Source organism: Anabrus simplex, chromosome 1, assembly GCF_040414725.1.
Source record: "Anabrus simplex isolate iqAnaSimp1 chromosome 1, ASM4041472v1, whole genome shotgun sequence".
In the NCBI taxonomy this organism is placed as follows: Eukaryota; Metazoa; Arthropoda; class Insecta; order Orthoptera; family Tettigoniidae; genus Anabrus; species Anabrus simplex.
The window spans coordinates 315326465-315332464 of NC_090265.1; positions in this window are offsets into that span (position 1 = coordinate 315326465).

Below are 6000 nucleotides of genomic sequence, written 5' to 3' on the forward strand. Positions count from 1 at the left end.
AAAACAACAGATAGGTAATCTGCCACCTAGGCGACTGCCCTAAATGCAGATTCTATTGATTGATTGATTGATTGATTGACCTATCCTAGTGAAATTTGTATCTTATCGCTCACGGCAGGACGTCTTCACGAAGAAAAGGAAAATGAAAGGATCATCTACAACAATCCGTGAAAATCTTACGGCTATCAGAATGTCCATCTTGAAAACAGCAATCCAGCGTTTTGGACTTACAAACACTTGGACTGATTTAGTAGACACCATAATCAAGAAGGCGGACGGGATGAAATTAATAGTTTGCCAGTTATAGGAACTTCCTATGGCATAAGCTTCTGTTGCAGTGCTGCTTTATCACTTGACAATGTGAGTCCACTCCCATCCTTTACCGTAAGTCACAGCCGAGAAGCTATCTTTTATTTAGTATAAGAAACTCTATCTATCTATCTATCTATCTATCTATCTATCTATCTATCTATCTATCTATCTATCTATCTATCTATCTATCTATCATCTGTCTATCTACCTATCCATCGATTTACCGTATTCATTGATCTAAATATCTATTAGCTTATCTGTCTTCTTATCCTACCACCTGTCGATCGACTTACTCTTTAATCATTTTCCTGACTGATTCTAATTTAAGTCAGGCCCCCGTATTTACATCTACATAGATCTAACATCAACACTACATAGAATAAGCTCCTACTCGAGTTATTCTGTACGCTTAATCTGCTGTTGCACGTTATCATCATCATTATTTTTATAGACAATTTAGCTATCTAAAATACATAAATTGCTGATTATTCATTGGATGTATTCGCATGCTGTGTTCTACTGCTAGATAGTTTTCATTTTAGCAATTAGCAATGCATACCACAAACAGCAATAATCCCTCTCACCATAGCAATACTTTCCCTTGTCACACTTCCCCTTCCCCACCCATCCCTTCAGCCAGTCTACCTGCTAATCAATTGACCAGAACCCTACCCCTTGAAGCTACAACACACATTCACCAGTCAGCCCTAAATAGACATAAAAGCTCACTTCACATATGTCACCTTAATGCCCAGAGTTTAGTTTCTCAAACTAGTATAGATGAACTAAAAGCGATTTTCATTTCACTGTCCTTTGATATACTCTTATGCAGTGAAAGTTGGTTGAAAGTTAAACATCAGGCTAAGAATCTGGAATTACCTGGCTACTGCATTCTGAGAAATGACAGACTTGGCAAAGGGGGTTGTGGGGTATGTGCTTTTGTCTCTTCGCGCTTGAAACCTCAAATTATATGTCAGGCGTCTCAACAGTATGAGCGTAAACCTGAGTACATGTTCATAGATACAGGTCGCAAGTGTGAAATGCTTGGTAGGGGTTGTATACAAACCACCTAAAGCTCGCCGTCTGAATGAGAGACTGATCTTAACAGATTGTTACCTACGTACGAACATTTTATAATGATGGGAGACTTCAATACAAACCTTCTAGATCCAGATTTTTCCGAAGCCACCCATCTATTGAATACGTTTCATGCATGCAGCATGGCGATCCTCCCACTTTCTCCCACTCACCATACTAAAACTTCACACACACACTACTGGACCTAATAGTATCGAACAACCCTGACAGAGTATTACATCACGGCCAGACATCTGCTCCCGGACTGTCAGCCCATGACATTATATTTATGACTAACGCGCTACAATGTCCCAAACATAAACCTAAGTACGTGACTTACCGAGACTATAGCCGAATTAACAACGAAAAAATATTGGAAGACGCGTTTTCGATGCCGTGGCAGGAGATAACTCATAAAACTAATATTGATGACGTGGTCACCACTTTCAATAACATGATACTACATATTTTTTACAAACACGCCCCTCTACGAACAGCACGCATCTGTAAAAGACTCTCCCCGTGGCTAAATGATGATATTAGAGCAATGATGGCTAGGCAGGATGCAGCTCATATAAACATTACCCGACAGAGGAAAATTTTATCTATTACAAGCGACTACGTAATGAAACGACTCAGACAGTAAGAAACGCTCGACTAAGGTACGCCCAAAACCTTATAAAACCTGACGTAAGACCCGCTACTTTATGGAAATCAATCCGCCATTTTGGACTAAATAAACCGGACAAGGTGGACGATTTGGAAGTTTCTCAAATCTTTTGTGTGCAAATTACAACACACCACCCGCAAGCAAAGACAAATTTTATTTTATTTTAGTTATGTCTCACCCCTGCAAGTGAAAGCGGCTATCATGGGAATTAAAACTAAATCCACAGGGGTGGACAATATATGTATTAACATGCTAAAGAAAATTATCGACGCTATTATTCCAGTATTGGCATTCTTATACAACTCCCTTCAAAATAGTGTATTTCCAACTGTCTGGAAAATGACCCTGGTACATCCTTTACCGAAGACAAAATCTCCTAGACTAAACAGTGACTACAGGCCTATAAATATACTGTCAATAGTAACCAAGAGACTCGGACACATTGTGCATAATCAAATCACTAACTATCTCAACGACCACGACATACTAGACCCACACCAGTCAGGTTTCCGACGCAATCACAGTACATGTACTGCCTTACTAAGCGTGACTTACGATATAAGACAGGCTATTGATGAGCAAAAACTGACAACTTCAGCAAAGCACTTGACTCTGTAGACCATGAGTTGCTCGTATCCAAACTTTATCATCTAGGGTTCTCCTACAGTACTCTGAGATGGTTGGGAGCTTATTTACACGAACGTCAACAACGTGCTGTCAATCAAGGCACACTTTTTTCGCGGCAATATGTGAAATGAGGGGTCCCACAAGGGTCAACCCTTGCTCCTTTGTTATTTTCTGTCTATATCAACGACCTAGCTAAACAGCTGATACATTGTAAACGTCACATCTATGCTGACGACATACAATTGTACATCCATGCAAAACCAACAGACGTTTCGACAGCAATCGAGCAAATTAACATGGATCTAGAGCCCATAAGTAAATGGTCTTTCCAGCATGGACTTATTTTGAACCCAAAAGAATCCCAAACCATAGTAATTGGCCACCCAAGACTTATTTCCAGTAATTACCGCATGTCCATCCCTGACGTACGACTTCAAAATCAAGCTTTGCCCTTTTGCAAGAGCGTAAAAAATCTCGGAGTAACCATTGACCAGTACCTCTCGTGGACGGATCAGACAATATCTGTGAGTAGACGAGTTTTTGCCTTGTTGCACACATTAAACAATTTCAAATTTACTTTCCCGTTCAGTTTAAAGAAGAAAGTAGTTGAAACCCTCGTTCTTCCAATATTCGATTATTGTGACGTAGTATACAGAGACGCGAAAACTGAGCTTCGCGATAAACTACAACGTGCACAGAATGCCTGTGTAAGATTTATATGTAATCTGAAATTTTCAGATCATGTCACCCAGTCTTACGTCGACCTCGGATGGCTACGTCCTGAAAACAGACGCAAGCTGCATACCCTGACTTCTTTGCACCGAATCCTTACATTACAATCCGAAACTTATCTGCATGAACGATTTCATAGCCTTTCTGAACACCATGATAAAAACACCAGAGCGCTGAGTTCGACATTGCTCGCTATTCCTAAGCATAAATCCTAAACTTACAACAATTCCTTCACTGTTGCGGCCAGCCGTGAATTGAACTTCCTTCCGCAGGAGGTCAGAGGGATATAAAACCACGGCAAATTTAAAAGTAGGTGCTCAAAATATCTGTACGAAACAAGCTCGTAGTGCGACAGTCCTCCTCTTCTTCTTCTTCTTCTTCTTCTTCGCTTTCTTCTCCGCCTCATGGTTCTTTTCCTTATTGTTACTATTACTATTCATCAATAGTGTAAGAGAGTACTCAGCTGTGGTTTCCTGCATAGTAATCCTTATCCCAATCCCCATTTTGTAATGTTTTCACCCACAGTAAACACACGAAAACTAACATTCGTCAATGTGATACATTTCTGGAATTGGACAAATTAATTGTAAATACTGGTAGGTTTATCTAGATTATTATTATTATTATTATTATTATTATTATTATTATTATTATTATTATTATTATTATTATTAGTCGTTGTATGTTAATTTCTTCGTAGGAAGCAAAACGTCAATTTATATTGTGTATTATAATAGATATTTTTATGTGCAGTAGGATAAAATAGTACCATAGTAATTTGTTTCGGTCTCTTTTTTCATTTATTCAGTATTTTATATATTTTTCATGTTATGTATGTATTTCACTGGTTAAGTTTAAGACAGGGACACGCGTCCCTAACTTTGCCAGTTAAAATAAACCATATCTATCTATATACCAGGGTTTGTTGACTGCGGAGCTCCACATCAGACTATTCATCAAATCGTCAGAGAATGCAAGATTCGAGCCTATCTCGGTGATGAAGATGACTTACTACTGGTAACTTCAGATGCTGTATGCTGGATTGAAAAACTATATATTCAATTGTGAAGCACAAATTACTTTGTTTCTCATCTGTAAATGTGTATAGACATAACTGATATTGTCTGTATAAGCCATACGCTGAATAATAAACCCGGGTTTGTGGTATATAGAGGACGGGGGTGGGGGTGGTGAGGTGTTTACATTAAAACTGAAAAAACAAGCCACAAAATGGTAAGTTTTCTGATGCTTTCTCCCCGAATTTCGACACAGAGGTAAAGGTTGACAGTTTACCTATTTCAGTGCGGTAATAATAGTTTTTTAAAGACTTTGATTCAGTAGGTACTACACAATAAAAATTTCACTAAAGGAACATTATTACGCATTTATTACAATTAAATAGAAGTACGGAGTGAATATACAATTAAAATAATTTAGTATTTGACTACACACTAAGAAAGTGAGACAATAAAGAGAATGCCAGTCTGACGAATGTGCACGGTAAGCGGATGAATCATACCTCAGTGTCCATGACCCTGGTATAACGAAATATATACAGTGAAATCTCCATAGAACGATCATCGATACAACGATTATCCCCTCTATAACAATAAAATATTGTGGTCCCGGCATAAAACCCATTGATACAATGTTATTTTTCTCTCGATGCAACGATACTCTCTATAACGAAAAATCTCTCTATTTCGGTCCATTCGATGATTTAAGCACAAAAATTATCAGGATCATATGTAACTGCGTAATGAAGAACGAACTTTTTAAAAGCGTAAGCAAAGGAAGCAAGTGATTACTGCATACTGTACGGTAGCTGCTTGTCTGAGGGTAGGTTTATTGTGCAACTCTAGGAATTCACCAGGTATAGAATTCCAAGAAGGTCTAGAAGGAATGCATACCTTTAGTAGCTGTGGAAGCGCTCTCATTAGTGTACTGTACTGTACATTGTTTTGAAACATTGTCGTACATTCCAGCGACTGTTGTCATTGCCGCAGTCGTGTTTCGCCCTGGAGAGGTAGCGCAGGTGTTTTGAAGTGCTCTTTTCTGTATTGTACGTACATTACTGCACTCTTTACAGCATGGCTTCACGTTCCCGGAAACAAATAACGCTACAGCATAAATTAACGATAATTAACGAAACAGATGGGGGAATGAAACAAACAGACGTAGCAAGAAAACATGGCCTTTCACAATCGACAGTGGCTACGTTTTGGAAGAAAAGAAAAGAGATTAAGGAAACGTTAAAATCAAATGCTGTAAATTTTGGAAGAAAGCGCACAAAAACTGCGACGTACAGCGACGTTGATGCTGCAACGTTGAAGTGGTTCAATGAGAAAAGAGCCCTCAATACTCCAATCAACGGGCCACTACTTTGTGCCCAAGCTAGAAAGTTTGCTAACCTGCTGGGTGTAGACGACTTTAGAGCCAGCAATGGGTGGCTTATTAGGTTTAGAGATAATCATGGTATAACTTTTAAATCAATTCAAGGAGAAGAGAAGTCTTCTGCGACAGGTGACGCTGAGCATTGGCGAAGTAATTCAATGAAAGAAATAGCACAGAAATACACACCA